Source organism: Macaca mulatta, chromosome 1, assembly GCF_049350105.2.
Source record: "Macaca mulatta isolate MMU2019108-1 chromosome 1, T2T-MMU8v2.0, whole genome shotgun sequence".
Taxonomy (NCBI): Eukaryota; Metazoa; Chordata; class Mammalia; order Primates; family Cercopithecidae; genus Macaca; species Macaca mulatta.
Genome location: NC_133406.1, coordinates 187,061,991 through 187,085,193, shown reverse-complemented (window position 1 = coordinate 187,085,193; position 23,203 = coordinate 187,061,991). Strand labels below are relative to the sequence as shown.

General features: G+C 54.1%; 1 protein-coding gene across 11 annotated transcripts in view; it reads right to left on the bottom strand.

The window, feature by feature from the left end:
- Nucleotides 1-23,203, bottom strand: part of GLIS1 (GLIS family zinc finger 1) — a 237,050-nt gene that overhangs the window by 24,769 nt on the left and 189,078 nt on the right. The window lies entirely within an intron of this gene.

Below are 23,203 nucleotides of genomic sequence, written 5' to 3'. Positions count from 1 at the left end.
GTGGTGCTGGGTGTTGGACACACAATAGCTGTGAAGTATATGGCATTAATGTCCCCATCTCAGAGATGGAGGCTTCATGTGGTCAAGTGACCTGCCCAAGGTCATAGGGCTGTGACATGGCAATGACAGGGCTTAGGCCAAGTCTGATGCCAAAGGCCAAGTGGCTCTGCTATGCCTGCTGCCTTCCTAGGGCAGGTGACTCTTGAGGAGGAAGGGACCAGAGGAGGCTGGCCCCTCTCATGAGCCATGGATTTCCTCCAGGGCTGAACAGCCAACCATGAGCACCTAACCCAGATTAGGGCCCATGGGAGCCCGCCCCTTGGAACCAGGGGCCAGCATGGGCTCCCAGCAGCAGGTGGCCCAGGATGAGCTGGGAGCAGCCATGTTACCCGAGGACTGGCGCTCCCAAAGCCTGCTCCCAAAGCCTCCTTTCTCTGGGGCTCATCTGCGGGGAGTAGGGGAGGAGCTGGTTGGGTGCCTGGGTGTGGGCTCATTTCAGACCCTGTGGTCCACCTGGCTGATTTCCATGGCCTTGGCTCAAGGCTGTTCAGCACATCGAGTAATTTCTGGTGTGAGGCTGTTCACTGGGACAGACTGGCTCCAGTCTACGGTGAGTACCAAAATGCAGACAGAACTCAGACACGGGTCCTGCCCTCTGGGTGTATAGAGCCCATGCGGGAGACGCACACATACACACCATCATAAAGCAACGCGGTTGAGCTGTCATGGAGGGAAACACAGGGGCTGTGGCCACGCAGAGGAGATGCCTAAGCCAGCCAGGGGGCCGCGAGATGCTTCCACAGGCTTGATGACTGTAGCGAGCTTAGATAGACATGTAGCAGTGTGGAGACACAGGCAGGCAGTTACCCCAACACTGATGCATTCGCCTCATTCAGTCTCTGGCCCGGCCTGGGCCCTGAACTGCGACCAACAGATCCAAAGAAGATAGTGGGGTGACTCACACTGAAGGTCAAGGAAGGGCAGGCTGGGAGGCACCAAAGCATGAAAAGGGTACAGATTCCCTGTGAAGACCCCTGAGCGGTTGATGTGGGGTTCATCATGCTGCGGGTGGGCTGGGCTCTACTGGCAAGGAGTCTGCAGGGAGCTCAGAGGCCAAATAGCGGGAACTCAAATGCCAGGCCAGTGAGCCTGGACTCCACCTTGGGGACAGTGGAGACCCTTCTCCTAAAGAAGGGAAAGGACAAGGTCAGATATGTGCTCTAGGAAGACCCCTCTGGCTGAGGTGACAAGTGGGGACTGGGGAAGGAGAAAGGAAGACGGCAATTGTAGCAGTTCTAGATGAGGGTCACCAAGGCCCCATCCAGGGCAGAGGTGGCAGATGGAGCACAGGCCAGGGGACAGCTGCTCAGACAGACATGAAAGACACAAGTGACACAAGAGACAATGATGGTCCTGGGACAGCTCCCTCCACGCCTGTCCCCTGGAAGCCCAGCCACAACTCAGGGCCATGCTCTGCTGGGGTGAGTCCAAGGCGAGCCATCCACAGCTGGGTTTTAGAGGCTGTTCTGCTTCCTACTTCCAGATGTTGTGCCTTTTCCATGCATCCAAACCAGAAGGGAATCCTGTTTGGGCAGTAAATAGGCCGCAAGCCACCTCCCTTGCTCCCCTGCAATGGCCTTGTGCCAAGCTCATCCCAACGTGAGATGGGGGAGCCCGGGCTAGAGACCGGGCTTCCTCTCGGCATCCAGCTCGTGCCTTTGTTCCTCTCTGGCCCATGCAGGGTGGGGAGGTATCTGCAGCAGAAGGCAATAACCCCCCGGGCTGCATCATTTTCCCGACTGGGGGAGAGTGCTGGATCAGTACATCATCTTCTCCCCAAGGTCTGTGTATTCCTGCCTTGGCTAACCCTCCAGTCAGCACAGTTGCTCCTACCCCCAGCCTCTGTTCGGACTGTCCCCCTCCTGGGACTCCTTCCCTTCCAACTCTCTGACAATCTAATGCATACGTTTTTCAAACACAGGATCTGCCGCTTGGTGTTCATGGTTTTCCAACATGGACCCAACTGCCTCTCCCATGCAGACACTCCACACGTGATCTGCAGGAGTGAGACTGTGTCTGAAGAGTCCTGAATTCTGTCAGGAATTTCCACACCCTCAGGCCTTTGCTTCAGCCATTCCCTAGGCCTGGAATGTCTTTCCTTTATTTGCTCATTTAGCAAACATCTACTCCTGTTGCTTAAGCACTCCCTCTGAGACGCCTTCCTCAACCTTCCCCACTCCCTTCTCTGCGACACCCGTGAGCTTGTGGGGTAGGTTTTCCCTGCACAGCCATGGCCTTCTCCCCATGCCCCCAGGCTGAGAGTTTGAGAGTTCCTTGAGGGCAGCGCTGGCATCTCAATCATGGGGCAAAGGGTGGGATAGAAGCATGATATGGGGGTTGCTGGGCATGCGGTCCACGCACCCCTGTGAGTACACCCTCTCACCCCAGTGTGCAGGAAGGTACTTCGATATGTGCATGTGCACTGATGCCCGTGCTGTGCCCATGTATGTTGGCCCAGCCTTGTCCTACTTCCCGCCCCCTGGAACTCTCCAGAGCTGAGCCGCAGGCTGGGGTATAATAAGCAGCTGCCCCGGATGCCCCGATGGGAGTGGCCCATCCCTCCAGGTGGAAACAGAGATAGCAGCAGATGAAGGGGCACTACCCCGTCAGGACTGGTCTGGGATGAGGATGCTGTAGGCACCCCTGGCAGAGCCAGAGTCATGCCCCACGAGGACCAGCATCCCAGACATGCCAGGGGCCTTGAGGGCTTATGGGCTCTGCCTGCAGCTGCCTGCCAAGGTCCCTGTGGTCCTTCCTAGTCAACAACTGCACAGATGGGGACAACACAGGCACAGAGAGAGGGATGGGAGCGATCATCAGTTCAGTCCCTATTGTGTGCTTGGTTCTGCTGGGCCTGGTGCTGTCACAAATGTGGCATCTTATCTTCTCCACCACCCAGTAAGCAAATATTACTATCCTCACTGACAGATGGGGAGCTGACGCTCAGGGTGCAGCCAACACAGGGGTTACACACACGGACCCTGGTGTAGACCCAGCCCAGGGGGCACTCTTTGGGTCCCAGGAGCAGCCTCCAATGAGTGCAAGGTAGCCTTTGGGGTGGGCGTGGCTTGAAGGGGCCCCATCCACCGGCTGTGTAGGGCTGAGGGAACTGCAGGGAGGGAACCACTGGGTTGTGGGGGCACAGGTGCTGCAGAATGGATGCATGGAGCTTGTTAGAGCAGAAATGCAGCCATCCAGCACGTCCCTGGCTTCGGACCTTGGTTTCTCAGGGGGAGGGAGAACTTACCTTAAAGTAATGGTACCATGACCGAGGGCATCGTAATGATTCCATGGGGCCTGCACCACAGGGAGTGCCACTGGGGCAGGGCCTTCCTGACACCCTAGTCGCTTCAGTCTCTACAGTACATATGTCCTGGACAGACACCTGCTTCCTGCTGCCAGTGTCCAAGGGTACACTGGACCCCCATTGCAAGGGCTGAGTGCCTCTTTGTGGGGGGTCAGGGAGGGGCATTGTTCCCCCTGTGCCAGGGGCACTGAACCTGAGCTATGCCACAGGCAGAACTGCCATCTCTCCTAAGAAAAAAAGTGCCTGCAACACGAGGTAAGCCCTGTGGCCTGAAAGCCACCTGCGCACCCCATCCCTCCACTCCCACCTTACCACCCACCCACCCCAACCCTGCTACTGTGCACCCCCCATCCTTCCACTCGCACACTTCTGGGAGTCACTCACTCATCCTCTCCTCTTTGAGCACACAGGTTCTTATCCTCCTGTCTCGCTCAGCTGCCCCTCTGTGTGCCTGGCAGTGTGCTGGGAGCTGAGACCCAAGGGCATCAAAGACCCACAGCTCCAAACACACTGGAATGTGTTCAGAGCCCTAGGAAGGGGCTGACCCGGGGGCTTCTGGCTGGCAGAGGCTGGGGAGCTACAAAGGCCTTCACAGAGGAGCTCAGCCCTGATGCCCAGGCAGGGGCTAGAAACACAGAGCCAGGAAAAGCATTCCAGGGAGAGGGCAAAGCATGAACAACAAAAGCAGGGAAGCTGGAAGAGGTAGGGTATGTTCTGGAAACAGTTAAGAATCTGTTGAGCAGAGAAGGAAGGGGAGCAGGGAGAGGAGAGGTGAAAGAAGAAATGGGAGTTTTGGGGGCTCCCTTCATTCAAACACATGGGGTAGTGGTTCCTTCTGGAGCAGGCAAGTTTGGGGATTTTTGATCCCAAAGACTTCACAGAAGCCACCCCATGCAATGACTGATGCGGCACAGGCTCTTCACTTGAGGGACTCTGGTGCGACTTCTACTGGCTGGACCACCCCAGGTCATGCAGGACTGATGTCCTGGGTCTGAGCTGTCACTGTTTCTTCCATCTACCTTTACTAAGCACCCACCGCGAGTCCAGGAACTGGGCTGGACTAGTGCCAGAGGGTGCAACATGGGCGCCTAGGCCTCAAGCACATATGGCCCTGAGTTGCCGGCACAGGGCCAGCCCACCTTGGGGCCTCTCCATCCCTCATGGTGGGTGGCTGGGTGGGTGTGGGGCCCCTGACCTCCCACCTTCTACCTGGATGCTTGAGCTAGGAACATGTTCCCTCCCCTCCCAACCCATTTCCATGATCTATCTGGAAAGAAGACTTAAGCCCATAGCTCTGTGTCCCTCCCTGCTCAAACCCTGCATGGCTCCCCAGTGCCTTGACATGTACAGATCCTCACCCTGGCATTCTGGCCAGCATGGTCTGGTGGCTTGGTGCTGGCTTGGTGGCATCTGTACCCTCCAACCCCCATACCCACACCACTGCATTTTAGCTTCAGATCAGCCTGGGTGCAAAGCTGGCCTCCACGTTTCCCGACCCAATGAATCAGGGTGAGCTCATTTCACATCAGAGACCAGATACCTCAGACATAAGAAGGGGCACACTGTGGGGGCTCTGTGAAGCACTGTGTGCAGAGGCATCAGCGCTCTGACACCGTCTGTCCACGCAGAGAATGTTATGTGCACCTTTTGTTGAGGGCGGATTTGAAACACCCTGGCTCAAATAACCAAATACACAACAGACTGATCTGGCCAGAAGGAAAGGCTCCCACACCATGGGAACGGAGAAGGTGATACTGAGGGCAGGGGGTACTCAGGATGGGGAAAAGGAAAAGCAGGCATGTCTAACAATCTTGAAAAATGTGAGGATAGGTGGTTAGGTTTTTCTTATTTACCCCAAAATACACAAATAGTAAAATATATTTGAAGATGAAGTTGGGGTGAATTCAGAATGATAGAAGTGACTGGGTAACACCCTCTCTGACACCTACCATGGGCCAGGTGCTGTGTGTGTTTCATTTAATGCAGACAACGTGCCCTGCCGGGGAAGCTACTTCCCAACCCACTCTGCAGAAGAAGAAACTCAGGCTCAGAAGGTGGATGTCACTGGCTCCAGGTCACACAGCCAGTCAGTGACAGAGCAGGAATCTGCCCTCGGGTCTGGCTGACGGGTCTGTATGTGTCCCTAACCATCTGGCCACTGCCTCAGGGACTCCTACCTAAAGCACCAGAAACACAAGCTCTGTCTCGGGAGCTGTTACTGTCATTTCAAACCAGGCGTCACAGGTTCCATTCCCACGTCAAAGCCAGGCCCGGGCCCAGCCCCAGAGCTGACGCTGGGAAGAGAGGATGCCCACAGTGGATGCCTCCATGCAGAAAGGAAAACCAGGTGGCACAGTGGAGAAGAAAGTACCAGCTGATCCGCAGAACAGCCTTGAAAGGCCCAATTCCCACATGTGGGGCGTGTTACAACAGAAGATTAAAAAAACGGGGAAAATACCCCGGGAACCATGAAGCCCCAGACCATCTGGAGTTTTATAGTGACAGGCAGGGGAAAATCAGAACCTAATTGAAAAATGTCCACTGCAATCCATTACCGCTGCGTGCAGCTCACAGAGCAGAGGGCAGGAGATGAGAGACAGAGGGGAGCCATCCCAGCAGCCAGGGAGGGGGTGGCATCCTCGCCTCTGGGCCAAGCCCAGGGACCCCTCAAGCTATGGCTGGGGGATGGGGAGGGCTGAAGCCCAGGATCTGCTGGGCACCGGCTCAGACGTTCGAATCGCAGGGTGGGTCCACCTTCCTCAGCAAGTTGCACTCAGAGCCTTTTATGCATCTGTGGACGGGCTAAGAGCATGCAGGGGAGCCCCAGTGCAGTGCCTGGCATGCCGCTGGCACTGGGTGATAGCATTTCTCTCCCTCTGGCCCTGGGGAAGAACCAAGGGCCCTGTTTCACATGTGAGTTGGTGACACCGCGCCGCAAACCAAAGTGCTGCAAACCAAGTCACGCAGACAGAGGTTTGTGCTGGGCTGCACCACCGGGAGCCTGAACCTGGGCTAGTCACATCTCATTTCTGTCCTCGTTTTTCTCTTCTCTAAAATGGGGCCACCACAAACGGCTGGCAAATGAAGGAATACGCCCAGCGTAGGAACTGGCACGTAGCTGGTGTCTAATGAATGTCAAGTTTCCTGCCTGCGGCTGGCATGGCCCACAAAGGAGGCAGGGTTCAGTTTCTCATGCTCTAACTAAGAATCTGGACACAGAGAGTGAAGAGGAGGTTTGGGGGAACAGGGCATGGCACGGGGGCAGGGGAGGAAATGCCTTCAGTTTTAGCATTTGCCAGTGACTTGCTTCTAAATAAACACATCTCTGGTTTAAGGGTAAAATATATTGGGTTACAAAAGTCTGGCAGGCCATTCAGGGATCAACTTCTCATTTTTGTACAAACTTTTAAGTTACTTTACAACAATGATGTGGATGTGGGAAATGCGGTGCCAGCTCCTTCTCCAAGATGTCAACTAATCCTGTGTTTGGCCAGCTCTAAAGGCCAGCGATCTGGGCACTGAGGGCCACTCCTCACTCCTGCACTCTGGGAGGGGCCGCTGGCTGGCCTGAGGTTACTGTCCTGTGCTCCCCTGTGGGGCTCCCCCAGGGTCTCCTCAGAGTTTGGGGCTTTGCCAGTCCTCTGGGGGGAGGTTGAGTCAAGAAGGGAAAGGACAGACGGGAGGAGGTTCCTGGGGGTGAGGCTGGAGAGCACTGGCCCAGGCTCTTTGATCTGGACCATGAGGCCCTCAAGGGTCTGGTCTTTGGGGATGCGGTGCCACCTACACACATGAATGGAAAGTGGGGGCATGTGCGGAGAAATGACCAGAACAGCAGCTATCACACTGACCACGTGCCCAGGACTGGGCCAAGCTCTCCCTAAACACCATCTCACTAATCCTGCAACCCCTATTGTTACAGAGCTAGAAACTGAGTTTAGGTGAAGTGCCAGAGTCCCAGTGCTCACTCATGGGATGGAGCCTGGGTTCACCTCCAGTGCCGAGGTCTGTGCCCTGGGCACACTCTGGTCGCAGGTAGCCATGACCAAGCACTACCACGAGAGGCGAGACCATCTGCTCACTGGGCCTTCATAAGCACCTAGAGGAGCTGGAGGCTAGGGAGGGCTGGGGGCACACAGTAAGGCAAGGGAGAATGGGACAGAGGGACCATACACCTCCTTCTGGGAGCCTGTCCTTGGGAGGAGGATCTCAAGGCTGAGGGGGTGGGGGCTGCAGACACCCTGACCCTTCCTCACAGGAACACACTGACAGCTCTGGGCTGGGCTCTTCTCCAGCAAAAGACCCTGTCTGGGCAAGAAATGGGTTCCTGTTCCCAGCAGTGCAGTTGAGGGGGCTCCTGGAAACGTGGCTGGCCAGTGAGGATCAAGAGGGCCACCCTTCCAGGGCATGTGGAACCCCCAAAAGTAGGAGATGCAGGGGAAGCTGAGTCAGCTTTTCTTGGGGCCCAAGTGGACAGGTGGGATCCAGGGGCTCTCCCAGTGCTGAGCTGTGGTTAGACATTGCCTGGAATGAGGAAAGAGGCTCTGCCAGGGGCCAGGGCTCTGCAGAGAGCACACAGCGTAGAATGACTGACACACGTACACCAAGCCACCAGCCACAGGCCCAGAAATGTGGATACTCACTCACTCTGATGTGAACACCTCTCCTTCCAACCAAGCCACACGTCAGAGACAGAGCCCCAGGACACCAACACACACACACTGATTCACACACACACACCCCCTGAGACCCAGAAACTCCCTCACACACATACTACAGCCAAACACACACACCCTGATTCACCCACACATACCATACTCCCACATATATACCACATAACACACCCACACATATCACACCACACACACACTCCATGGCACGTGAATGCACACCACACACACAATAACACACATCCCAGCACACCCCCAACACACATACACACCATACCTCCCCCACACACGTACCACACCAATATACACCACACCACAAACACACATACCACACTGCATACATCCCCCCACCCCCCCACACACTACACATCATACACATAAACCATGTTTACACCCCGTGACTCATAGCAAAAACACACAGGCCAGGACATACACGTTCACACATATACCCAAGCCCCAGACCGGCCACATTCACAAACGTACTAACCCCCACCCACCAGCCACACCGACACACTGCCCCACACGTAGCACAGCACACGCAGAAACTGGCTACCTGGAATATGGATGTGGGTGCGGGGTCCACTGAGGGGCTGGGTCCACTGCGCCTCCTGACCTCTGCATGGTGGCTGGCCTGGCCTGGCCTTGGGGACAGCATGCATAGCCTGAGAGATCCCTGCTGGCCTCTCTAACCCAATGTCTCCTTCCCCTCCCCACGCTGCAGCCACAGGCCACACCTTCCCGCCTCCAGGCCTTTGCCCATGCTGCATCCTCTGCTCAAGGTGCCCCTGTTCACTGGCCAGTCCTCCCTGTCGCTCTAGACTTGGCTCAAGCCTGAGGCCTTCCCAATTCTCTCACTGTCATCCCGGTGCTGCGGCCAGGACTGCCGCAGGTCCCTCACCACTCTCCTACCGTTCAAGCATCGCGCACTTCTCTCAGAGCTCGGCCCTGGGAGGGAGAGAGGCAGACACAAGGCCCCAGCGGTGAGCCTCACCCAGCCCACCCCACCCACACAGCCAAGCCATGGAGGGGAGCATGTTCCCATTTGCTGGGGGGATTCTTTTTAGGTGGGTGCAGCGTCTCACCATAGCCCTGGGGGTTAGGCTGTGAGCGCGGCTTCAGGAGGGAGAAGAGGCCACAGTGAATAAAAGGGTCTCTCCAGGCCTCCAGCCTCAACCCTCCCTGCAGACAAACTCACCCCATGGCCTCAGCAGGGGCCTCCCTCCCCCAGAGATGGCCTGGGGCCCAGGTGCTTCCTCCTCTCCCTGTGAGCCTCAGTGTTCTACTTGCAAATGAGGTGTCCTCCTGTGGTGAACACCAGGGTGTGGCCTTGGTACTGGGCACAGGACGGGTGCTCGGGAACGTTAGTCCCCTTTTGGGATCCTCTCCCAAGGTGCAAGAAGAAACAGCAGGGGAGGGGTGGTGAGCAACACCTGGGTCTGAGACCTGAGTCCAGCCCTGGCTCTGCGTGACCTCGGCCCAGCCACCTCCCTTTCCTGAGTTTCACCCCGAGCTGCCTGCCCACCAGGGACCGCCTGCACAGGATGGGGCAGTGGGGCGATGGTACAGGTGATAGGCGCATCCATGGCCAGCACTGCACAACATACATCTGGGGCTGCCTGGGGAGTGCGGAGGCCAGAGATTCTCCACCCACTGCCTGAAAGAAAACCCAGTGTCAGGTCATCCAGAATTGTCACACATGTGCCACAGGCAAAGCTCCCCGTCTTGAGTGGGTGGAAAGAACCTGCCAGTGTGTACCTGAGGCTCAGACCCCACCAGAAATGTCCCATGAGGCCCCAGACCCCCACCTTGTGAGGGGACAGTGTTCAGCACCAGGCTGGTGAAGAGCGTGGGGGTGGGAGCTGGGCTGAGAAGATCCACTGGTGTGTAGCTCCTGGAGCCACAGGAACCTGAGAGAGTTGGGGGTGGGAGACCACCGAGAGGACTCTGCTTAGTAGCAGGATAAGCTCTACCAGGAGAGACGGTGAGCCTCCTGTCCCAGATGCTCAGGGACAGAGCCGGATGACGTATACTCATCAGGGCTGCTGGGACGGTGCAACATGGTTCCTAAGGTTACCTTCAGGAGATCTTCAGGGAACAGCCCATGGTTCTAAATTGGGCTGGGCCTGCCACCTGGGGCCAGTGGTATCAACAGGCCAGGCTAACCTGCCTTGGTCCTTCCCACACCCACCCAGCCACCCACGTGATCGACCAAGAGGCTCCAAGGTGGGCTGGCCCTGTGCTGGCGTCTCAGGACCATATGTGCATGAGGCCTAGTGGCTCACATCATACCCTCTTGCGCTGGTCCAGCCCAGTGCCTGGACTCACAGTGGGCGCTTAGTAAAAGTAGATGGAAAAACAATGGTGATTGCCTAGACCCAGGACATCAGCCCTGCACACGCAACTCAAGTTAGGGAAGGGAGGTGAATTACAGCAGGAAACCAGTCACACACACACAAACCAAAGGAAACCAACCAGGGAGGGAAGGAGAAGCTGGGAACAGAGGCAAACCCATCTGGTGGCCAAGTGCCTCCATCTGCAAAGCCCTTCGCTTCCCTGTTCCCACCAGCATCACGGCAGCCCTGTGAGAGGCAGGATGGAGCTGCGGCTTTTGAGATGGGTAAACTGAGGCACCAGGTGGTGAAGGAAACTCTCTGGGGGTCTGAGGCTTGGTCTGTTCATCCTGCAGCTGGGGGATTTTGGTGAGGAAGGTACCTGGTGCACAGGTCTGTAACCCACAGCTCCGCCTGCGGCCAGTGATGACGGCACCTGGGTGATCACTCACCAGAGCTGAGGAAGTGGGAGGGCCACAGCCTTGGCACAGAGGCCTCTGTTCAAGGGCTCACTCGGCTTCTCAGCAGTTGCAAGCTGCTGCCTCCTCCCCAAATGCCCCACTGTCCACAGCGACATCTGGTTATAAGCAGGTGCCCAGCAGACTCAGCCAGAGGAGCCCTCTGGGCCACGAACCCTGAGGATATCCCCTTCCCTGATGGTCCTCAGTTTTCATCTGTCAAAGGGGTCCATGTGGAATAGCACTGCACCTCTACTCAAGCGCCGGGGGAAGGAGATGACTTAGCAGAAAGCAGAGCAGACAGGAGCAAATTCCTGGCTTTTGGGTTTCAAAATCCCAGGCCGCAGGGCCGAACGGAAAGAACTCTGGACATGGATGAGTCACAGGCAGTTAATATTTCAAATGATGTTTCCACCATAAACCCATCACAGAGTGCCCAGCACAGGGGCTGGAACAGAGTGGGTGTTCATGAACATCTGTTAATGAATGAAAGAACCAAGCAACAAACAAATGAACCTTGAGGGAAGTGTCGGGCGGGTGGGGAGGTGACTGGCTGCTCAGCAGTCACCTCCCAAATTAGTGGGGGCTGGGAGAGACCTCGTGATGAGGAAAGAGCAAAGCTTCCTGTACTTCCATCCCCAAACGATGCTCCAGCTGGGACAGGGACATTGGAGGGAAGCCAGACGCATGTACATGGCATGGATCCCTAAAAGCTGTGAGGTCCTGAGCTCTGCCCCTTCACCCCTGGGGCTATGCCCTGGGGGTGCTGACAGCACCACTAGCTAAGTCTGTGGGACTTGAAGCAGGGCTGCGCCCAGCAAGGCCCAGGCCACCTGGGGCATCCAGGCAGGACTCTGGCTGTCTCAGGGAGGTCTCATCCCAGCACTATGGAGAAGACATTGAGTCTGGGCTGGCCCTGAGGCAGCCTTTAGATGGACAGGGACAAGTAGATTCTGGCCAAAGATAGGGCAGGATGATTCAGCAGGTGTCAATGTGATAAATGACTCTACGGTCCCCTTGGCTCACTGTAAGCCCCCAAACCCCAGAATTTGCATGCAACTATGAGAGAAGATGCGCAGTGATCTGTGAACTGCCAGAGATTTGCTACCCAGCATGTGGGGGCTCAGGATAGGAAGGGAGTGAAAGGAACATTTAAAGTTACTGTTTCTTTCTCTTTCTCACTCCAGTTTGTGGACTTCAGGTTTGGACGTGACATAAGTAAAATAGAGAGCACTAGCGGTCCTCCCTTACGGGGACGTGGTCCTCCGTCATGGGGACACGGTCCTCCCTCATGGGGAGGTGGACACAGGGAAAGGGAGGAAAACTGCCACTGATGGGCACCCTCAAGTCAGGCCATGCTGCCCTTTCGGTGGACTGCCTTGTTTAACCTCCGGAGTGCTCTAGACAGAAGGTGCCACCGTAATTACCTTTCCTAGATGAGGAGACAGATGCTCCCAGAGGGCCTGAGCCCAGGGCCCCTGAGGAGTGAGCACAGCAGTGGGAATGGAGCCAGGGCTGAGGAATGAGCCCAGGGCTGTCTGATACCAAACCCCTAGCCCCTGTGCTTATGCTGCATTAAGTCGAAAGCAAAGTGGTCTATTGATTTAGGAAACACTGGCCCATGGGGAAGAAATGACTAGAAACAAAGGACTAAACGTTTCCATGTCACCAGAAAATAGTGCTAGCAATAACAGCCACTGCAACAAGCGCGCTGGTCTCTCTTAAAACCCCAAATCACTAGCTGTTTGGCTCAAAACAGGTTGGAAAGTTCTGGAAGGGTGTCGGGGAGGTCACCCACCCCTCACCTGCATCTGGGACGTCCCAGGGGTCTGAGAGGGAAGTGGCTATCTGCTGGCCCGGCAGGTCGTCTGGCTCTCCCATGAGCCTTTCCTCTATTGACCAAGGGGCACGGGAGAAACACCCTGTGGTCACCACTTGCAAGAGAGGACCGTGCCAACTGAAAAAAGTTACATCCACATGGGAGAGCAGGAAGGGGCCCCTGAGGAGAAGCGCGCTGTGAGGCGCTACATGGAGAACCAAGGGGTGGCGGGAGAAATCATTCTGGGGCGCGCGGCCCAGCCCAGATGCCTGGCTCAGCAGAGCTGCGCCACCCGACTCAGAGGGACGCCTGGAACTCATTAGCATTATGTCAGGAATAATATAAAATTAAAACATTTAGCTTTGGCTTCTAAAATTAAGGAGGACAAAAAGAAAAGGATGCCATTGTGCTGAGCCGCTCAGCTATGACTTGGGCACCAATAATTTACAGAAAATAAATCACTGCATTGCACTTGAACCCAGTCAGGACCCCGGGGTTGCCAACAGGGCTGAGGACTGAGAGAGGAGCCCGCAGCTCAGCTGCAGAGAAGGGGAAGGTTGGGAGCCAGGGTGTGGTCCGGCCCCCGGGACACAGTGAGGCCTTTGGGCTGCTCACTTGCCAGGGCAGCACCAGGTACATGTGCGTCCTGACACTCTCTTTCCTGGCTCCCAACCTCTACGCTGGCCATTGCTCCCAGATCCATCATCTCCCCTGCAGCAGGGAGACCCCTAAATTGCAAGCCTCCCCTTGCCACTCCCAAACCCTATGGGTGGCTCCACTGCCTTCAGGATACTACCCTCAGCCCAGCACTTCCAGCATCTCGCCGACTGACCTCTGGGGACCCTCCAGCTGTAGTTGGCTCCCCGAGCTCCCTGGTCCCTCTCCAGGCTCCTGTTACACTGACCACTTGGGCCATCAGAACTTCATATCTGTGTGTTTTTATATATGCTGTTCCCTCAGTCTAGAATTCCCTCAAGTCAGGCTCAGTTCCAACACTGGCTTCTTTGTGAGGTTCTGGGCTTTGGGGCAGGTCCTGGGCTCAAAGCCTCTTTGGGTTCACCTCAGCCCAGGGGTAAATGCAAGTGGCTGGGCTGGGCTGCGTGGGAACCCAAGCCCCACACAATGTCAGTACTGGCCGAACCTCCAAGGACCTCATGTTGTGGGTGGGGACACCAAGGCAGCCCAGAGAGGGCAAGGCTCCCCAAGGCTTCCCCTGCCCCCAGTATTTTGCAGGCCCCTGGATCCTTAGGGCAGGTTCTTCCTGCTCCTGTGTGCTCATTTTGGGGAACAGAGTGCTCAAGAGTCATCCAGACCTGTGTTCAAATCCTGATTCCCCTCAAATTCTGTGAAAACCACCTAATACCCTAATTTGTCAGCATTGCCAGGGAGGTAATGACAGTAGAGTATCACCCTCCCAGGGCTCTGCGGAGTCAGCATCAAGACGGCTGTAACACGGTCTACACTACCTGCAACCCCATGCAGAGACACTGCAGTCCATGGACCCCAAGGACAGGGGGCCCGATGGGGTAGACACAGGCTCCTGGCTCCTCGGGAAGGCAGTCTGGGCAGAGTCCCTAAAGCCTGACCTGTCCAGCGGCATCATGGGGCAGACTGTCATGCCTTCATTCAGTCATTCACCAGTCATTCATTCATTTCCTCACTCACTCATTCACTCAGCTAACTGCTCATAGCCAGACACACAAAATACACTGTTAGTGAAAAAATCAAGTACCCAAACAGTAAGTATAGTATGATTCCATTTTAGTAAAGAGTATAATTATATACACAGAGAGCAGCCTGGAAAAATACTCCAAAATATTAAACAGTGGTTATTTCTGAGTGGTGTAGTTAGGGATACCTTTTCCTTTTTTCTTTACATTTCACTCTCTACTTTCTACTTCTTTACATATTATACTTATTGCTTTATATTTTACACTATGTTGTTTTGGAAACATTTAAAAAATTTACAGTGGGCAGCGTCATACTTTCACGGACAGATTTAGTCACAATTCTAGACTTCTTGCCTAGTTCTACACGTGCCCTTGAGTGAGTTGCTGCGGAGGGCGGGACCCTGGACACCCCCTGCTGCATGTGGAGCCAGATCCAGCCCATGCACTGGCTCCTGTCCTATGTGACATGGGCAAAGGGATTTCCCCTGAACTCATTTTCCGCATAAAAATCCAGGGACAACACGATGGCTTCCAGAGGGGATCTGAGGATTAAGGAAGACATGGATGGGGACCAACTCCCTGAAGGGCAGGGGATACAGCTCATGGTGACAGTGGTGTGCCTGCATCAGGGAAGTGAGACCCACTCGCCAATGCACTGAAGGATGTGGGTGCCTCCTTGCAGGGTGACCTCACTGAGCTCCTGTTTCCCACATGATGGCCAGGGACGCCTGAGGAGGCAGGGGGCTGGTGTAATTAGACATCGGTGACAGACAGGCTCACTCCTAAGAGCAGAGGAGCCAGAGGCAAGCCCAAGCCACAAACCTCGGCAGGGAGGGTGAGGATGACATTTCACTCCGCAGCAGCAGCCAGGAGCCATGGGGCACTGGGGAGGAGCGAGTGCTCCCTCAACACCATCTCTGCAGCCTCAGCCAAATGTCTGGGGACACATTCCTGAGCCACCTGGATGGGGTGCAGCTTTGGATCAGGAAGACCAGGTTCAAGTCCCAGCCCTGCTGCTTACTCGCCTGTGTCCTCAGGCACATTACTCAGCCTCTCTGGTCCTGGAGGTGTCTTCTGGAAAACGGGGTTAACACTCCCTGTTTGCAGGTGTATTGCAACGACTACATGAGATGAGAGATGGCAGGGCTCGTCAATCTGGGCTTGGGACAGTGTCCATCCAGCAGTGCCAATACACCAGCGACAGGCGGCACATTCCATGCAACCGACACCAAGGTGCCTCTGCTCCCATCATTCTCTTCTGCTCCCATCATTCTCTTTCCAGAATGTTCTTCTCCTGTCACTTCACCTGGCCAAGTCCTGCTCATCCTTCAAGCTTCAGCTCATAAGCCACCTCTTCCAGGGAGCCTTCCCAGAATTCCCTGTTGTTAAGACTAGGCTGCCCTGGGGTCCCCCACCACGCCCTTCCTTCCATCATAGCCCCTGGACTCAGCATTGTAACTGCCGGGCTCTGCGCCTCTTTCTTCCCCTGACTGGGTGTGGGAGGCAGACACAGGATGGACCTGGTCCTGACTGGCCTCTCATTCCAGGGCCCATCAAGGGACTAGACATACAGCAGGTGCTCAGGGCATGCTTGCTGACTGCAACAGTGTGCTCCACCAGGGTTAGCCACCCTTGTTTCACCTCACCACTGGGGAAGGAGAGAGGCTCTTTTCTTTTAAAATCCCTTTCTTTTGAAAGGGATGTTAGAGGAAGTCTACCCATTTTGCAGAGGGGAAGAATGGGGCTGGATAAGGAGAAGATACCTGCTCAAGGCTGCCTGGTATGTCAGTGGTGACACAGAGACAGAGAGCCAGGGCTCCAGACTCCCAGCCCAGTGCTCTCTGATCCGTGGCCTCAGGGCTCTCTTCTCACAGTCACAGAAAGGGCAATAGCCAAGAGCTGCAGGCTCGATGGGGTTGAAGGTGGCAAGACCAACAGTGCACCCTGGTCTGGGCACCCCCATCTCCCCTCGTCAGCACCGAACCTGCCTGAGCTCTCCTGCACTTCTCACTGCTGGCTCCTGCCTTTGATGGACGGAAGGTGTCACTTACCTCTGTCAGGCCCCACTTCCCAGACCCTGACCCAGGCAGGGCTCCCCTAGCACTCCTACCCCTCCAGAACGTTACCAATGGCCAAAGCCCTCTGGTGGGCCCCACACGCCTACTCAAGCCTGGGAACATATTCGCGAATGGCAGCGCAGTGCGTTTTCATCATCTTTGGTATGGCCGTACATTCTGGAATACAAACTTGGTGAATCAGGCTCAGACTGGGTTTAGCGAATTATATTTCCCTGCCTCTCCCTTTGTGCTGAGCCAAGCCTGGCTGTCAGAGATCACCAGAACAGAATGGCAGTGATTTCTCATTAAAAACATGGTTCATAAAGTCGATTTCTATTTTACTGTAGTAGCCAGGAGCAGCCAAACGTGGCCTAGTGGAGGCTGTCTCTGTGAGGGGGCAGCAGGGAGGGCTCGCGTTTTCTCATCTATGCTTTATTGTGTTTTCCATGTTTTCTGAAATAAGCATATAAAACTTTTACAAATATTTATTTTTCAAAACTCAAAGACAGACTCCTGCTTCTCCCTCCCACCTCCCTGCTGGCCGCTTCCTTCGCTGTTTTTGCACGGGGGCATTTCTGCTCAGTGCAGACTGAATGTCTCCCCTCCAGCTGCCATACTCCATGGGACTCAGGGGCCAAAGATGATCTCACAGGGCCCTTCTGGCTCTGGCACTCCACACCCAGGGTGTGCCCCAGGGCACCTGAAGGTGGGGCTCAGGTGGGTGAGTACTGAGAGCCTCCCTTCGCACCAACACAGGACTTCGACCTTGCCACGCACATCTCTAATGGGAGACCCGGTCTGCATGCAACACTGAGTGAGGCTTTAGCATGTTACCGCTGGTATTCCCATGTCCACCATGGACAGGGGGCTCTCAGGGCAGGACTGAGAGAGGGGCCATGTATCACGCGTGGACACCTGCTCCAGCTGGATGCTAATACCCACAACCTTGACTCATCCTGTGACAATGCTGCCATGCCACCAGGGTTATCCCTGCTCACATTTCTACCACTTTGTCATGCTGCCTTTGCTGTGACGAGAACCCTGGGCCTGGCTATTGAGGACAGGTCTTGGAGGAGCTTAGAAGTTGCTGAGGTGCTCTGGCAAGGTAAGGGTTATAGATGGCCTCTGCTCTGGGAAGGCAAACCCAGAGGAAGATCAAGTGTGGGCCAGATTTTCTGGCTGATGTTACGCTTGCGTCTGTTTCCCTGTGGTCATCCATGAACCTTCAATAAAGTCAGTTAGTTTTTTACAGCTCTGTTGAGAGGTAGTTCACATAATCATAAAATCCACCCATTTAAAGTGTACAATTCAGTGATTTTGAGTATATTCACAGCATTGTACAAGCATTACCACAATCAATTTTAGAATATTTTCATCACTCCCAAAAGAAACCTTGCATCTACTAGCAGAGAGCACTCCCTATTCCTCTCCCTCCCAAATCCCTAGAAACCACTGATCTACTTTCTATTTCTATAGATTTGTCTATTCTTGATACATCATGTAAGTTGAATCATGCAATATGTGGTCTTTGGTGACTGGTTTCTTTCACTAGCATCATGTTTTCAAGGCATATCCATGTTGTCACATGTGTCGATACTTCACTCTTTTTGATGGCTAAATAATATTCCATTGTATGGATATACCACATTTTATCTATCCATTCCTCCACTGATGGACATCTAGGTTGTTTTCACCTTTGGCTATTATGACAAATGCTGTTGTGAACATTCATGTACACGCTTTTCTGTGGACATTTGTTCTTATTTCTCTTTGCTCTATACCTAGGAGAGACATTGATGGATCATATGTTAAGCATTGATCATTTGAGGAACTGCCAGACTGCTTTCCAAAGCTACTGCACAATTTTACATTCCTATCAACAAGAGTTCCACTTTCTCCACCTCCTTGCCAACACTCGTTATTGGCATCTCTTTGATTCTAGCCCTCCTAGTGGGTGTGAAGTAGTAGCACCTTGCGTTTCCGATTTGCATTTTCCTGCTGGCTAATGCTGAGCAACTTTTCATGTGCTTTGGGCCATCTGTATCTCTTCTTTGGAGAAATGTCAGGTCAAGTTCCTTGCCTATTTTTAAGTTATGTTATCTTTTTCATTATTAAGTTGAAAGAGTTCTTAATATATTCTAGGTAAAACTCCCTTATTAGATATGTAATTGCAAAAGCAAAGTCAATTTTGAGCTGAAACAACAAAAGCTAACATTTCTTGGGTACTTCCAACGTTCCAGGCCCTATTTCAACTGCTTGTATGTGTATTAAGTATTTTAACTCCCACAACTCCATGAGGTAAGTATGGTTGTTATTAATATCATCCCCATATTACAAATGGGCAAACAGAGGCACGGAGCAGCACCCTGCTCTGGTCACCCACCTAGGAGGCCACAGAATGAAAGCCTAGGGCATTACGGAGGGTCATACCTACCCTTTAGCTAATGCTCCAACCGGGAAGTGGTGCCCCTGTGGCAGCAGCAAGAGGCCCCTTAATGGGGACATGACTCCCTGATGGGCATCAGAGCCCCCAGGTTCTGCCCAGCTCATGATATTTTCTCTCTCCTTTGCCAGCCCTGTATTCAATTTTATTCGCGAAGAAGTCAGTTTCCTTATAGGCATGCATGCTCAAATTGGGTGGAAAAGGAATTTTCTTCCACAAGGGATTCCAGACGCTGGCTCAGGAACCGACCCACTGCAAATCATAGATGATGATGTTTCAGAATGATGATGTCAGCACTAGAGGAAGCTCAGCTCCCATTAACACATTAGCAAGTGAGCATCCCTGGCCTTGCTCTGCAGTAGGCCTCAGCTGGAAGAAGGTAGGGCTGCTGGGAACACAGGCCTCGAGGGCAGGCTTGCCCCAGGGTTGCAAGGGTTAGATATGACTGTGCGTAGAGGGAACACACATTCACACTGAGTTAGGTTCAAACTGCCCTTTGACATCTCCATTCTGGGCTCCTACCCAAGGCTGAGGCTGGAGGTCAGGCTAGTTTTACGCAAGAAGATGATAAATAAAATATTGGCATTATGAACTATGAGTGGCGGAAGATGAGTCCCACAGTCGGGGAAAAGCTGAGTGAACAGTGCCACAGTCCACACGCTGGACGATCATACTGCTGTGAAACCACGACTATCAGGTACCATGGCACAATGGCAGATTTCTTAGTCATAATGCTAAGCCACCAACACAAATTATTAATAATCCTCTCAACAACTCCACAGGGAACGTGAGGCACAGAGAGGTGAAGTGCTCCATCCAAGATGAGGGGTGACAGGTTCAGACGCTCCCCACTCCAAAATCACAGCCATCTTTTTTTTTTTTTTTTTTTTGAGACAGACTCTTGCTCTGTTGCCCAGGCTGGAGTGAAATGGCACAATCTCGGTTCACTGCAACCTCTGCCTCCCAGGTTCAAGCAATTTTCCTGCCTCAGTCTCCCAAGTAGCTGGGATTATAGGTGCCCACCACCATGCCTGGCTAATTTTTATATTTTTAGTAGAGACAGGGTTTCACCATGTTAGTCAGGCTGGTCTTGAACTCCTGACCTCAGGTGATTTGCTCACCTCGGCCTCCCAAGGTGCTGGGATTACAAGCATCAGCCACCACGCCCGGCCAGTGATTTTTTAAAAGATCCCCCGTGTTGAGTCCTCACTATGTGCCCGGCATTGTGCTAAGAGAGAGACCAAAGGAAAACATTCCACCAAGGTGGTTTGAAGTCCTCTGTTCCCTTTTTCTCGTTTGTCAAATTTCTAATATATGATTATGCCGCATTTATACCAAGAAATTTCAAACACCTGCCTCTCAGGGTTGTTGTGAGGCCTGGGAACTGTGGTGGCTCATCTGCACCCTGCACCCGTGCTCGGGGTTGGAGGCCTTATGCAGAGGAGGGAGAATCGCAGGGCAAGGGCGGTCCCTCAGCCTCTGCAGAACTGTGGGTCTTAGGCCACTCCCTTGCTCTCACCAAACAGGGTAACCAGCTCTGCCCTGATGCCTCCCTGGGCTTCCAGGAAAACACCAGGTCGGTTGCTCAGAGCCCTGGGGCTCAGAGCCATGGGGGACCAACAAGAAGCCCCGCGAAGGGGTTGCCTTTCTCAGGTCCTCAGAGTGCTCCGCAGAGCATGCTGGTAGTCCCTCCCTGTGAGGGCACTACCGTTTGTGAGCCCTGTAGTCCAGCCTGCTCCCACCTCTGCCCTCCCTCTGCCCACCATTCAAGGCCCCTGTGTCAGGGCACAAACCCTGCTCTCCTCTGCCCTCTGTGCCCACCGCCTTCCCTGGATGTACCTGGTGGTTCTTGCCTCTGGGCCTCCGCACAAACCCATCCCTCCTACTGGGATGGCCTCTGACACCAATGCTCTCTTCACCCCCAGGCCCTGTTCAATCTCATTCTTCCCAAAGGTCTTCCCAGATGCCCCCTGCAACAACCTGCATGGTCCTTGACTGAGGTGGAGGGAGTGGGACTGCAGGCTCTTGGGTTCAAATCAAAGCCTGGGCCAGCCAGAGGCTCATCTCTCCCAGCCAGGGCGATCCTGACACCAACACCCCTACACACAACACACACCCCTCAACGCACATCCAAACATCCCAGCACACACCTAAACACACACACACAAATCCAACACCAACTCACATTCCCACACCCAATACACAGGCGCATACACAAAATAGATTCTCAAACACGCCCTTCAAACACATGCACATCATGACCACATACGCACAACTGACACACCGCACACTTGACACACTGCACACGAAGACCACATATGCACACCTGACACACCACACACCTGACACACCACACACCTGACACACTGCACATATGACAAACTGCATGCCTGACACGCCGCACACCATGACCACATACGCACACCTGACACACCGCACACCTGACACACCACACACCATGACCACATACACACACCTGACACACCGCACACCTGACACACCACACACCATGACCACATACACACACCTGACACACCGCACACCTGACACACCACACACCATGACCACATACACACACCTGACACACCGCACACCTGACACACCACACACCATGACCACATACACACACCTGACACACCGCACACCTGACACACCACACACCATGACCACATATGCACACCTGACACACCGCACACCTGACACACCACACACCATGACCACATATGCACACCTGACACACTGCACACCATGACCACATATGTACACCTGACGCACCACACACCTGACACACCACACACCTGACACATCACACACCATGACCACATACGTACACCTGACATGCTGCACGCCTGGCATACCACACACCTGACACACTGTACACCTGACACACCACACATCATGACCATACAAACACCTGACACACCACACACCTGACACACCACACACCATGACCATATATACACACTGACACACCGCACACCTGACACACCACACATCTGACACACCACACACCATGACCACATATGCACACCTGATACACCGCACACCTGACATACCACACACCTGACACACCGCACACCTGACACACCACACACCATGACCATATATGCACACACACTGCACACCTGACACACCACACACCATGACCACATACACACACCTGACACACCACACACCTGACACACCACACACCATGACCATATACACACACTGACACACTGCACACCTGACACACCACACACCATGACCGTATACATACACTGACACACTGCACACCTGACACACCACACACCATGACCATATACACACACTGACACACTGCACACCTGACACACCACACACCATGACCGTATACACACACTGACACACTGCACACCTGACACACCACACACCATGACCGTATACACACACTGACACACCACACACCTGACACACTGCACATATGACATGCCCCAAACACCAACCACACTCTCAAAACTGCCCTAACACAAGCACCTGCCCTGTGAGCACACTACAGCCCTAAACTCATGCTCAAACGTGTACACCAACACACACATGCCCACTCACCTGACCCAACCACACACATGCATGCACATAAGCTGGCGTGTGTTTGAAGGTGTGCTATGGGAGCGTGTGCTGGGTGTGGCCGTGTATACTAGCTGCTGGATGTGTGTGTCTGGGTGTGGTGCTGGGGGTGTCTGGATGTTCTTTGGGTGATACGGAGGTGTGCATGGGTGTGCATGGGTACATGTCTGTCTCTGCCATATACTCCCCCTCCACACTTCGACATACATGTACCTAACTACAGAAGCACTCCATATTCACCCACCCACATTCTTGCACCCACTCAGAAAACTCCCCAACCAAACACACCCCAATCACACCCCCAAACTCTGTAACCATACACATCCCAACATGCTGCAAACAGCATCCCCCCGATCCAGTCACATAAACACACATACCCGCTCCCTCTTAATCACCCCCAAAGCTTAACACATGCCCAGATACATTCAACAACACACACACACTGACTGTCACAGAAGCCCCGTTAAGCCCAAAGATGCAAGTCCCCTAGCCTCTCCCCTACCAGTTCCCAGGCCTCAGCACACACCCCAACCCTAAACTGCTATAGGTGGAAAGTGTGTCCTGGTAGGAGGGGGACCAGGCAGGTCACTGAGAGCCCTCGCAAGGCCCCCCGCCACTCTTTTGCCTGGGCCAGCTCTACACAGCATGGCCCAGGTGGCAGGCAGCCAGCCAGCCCCCACCAGGCCTTCCTTCTCAGGTCCCCCTGCCCACATTCCCGCCTGCCCCAGGGGTTTATTCTTCCCCTGCTCATTGATGATGAAAATACTTTCAGCCAACCACAAAGATTGTTGTCTTAGTCTTTTAAAA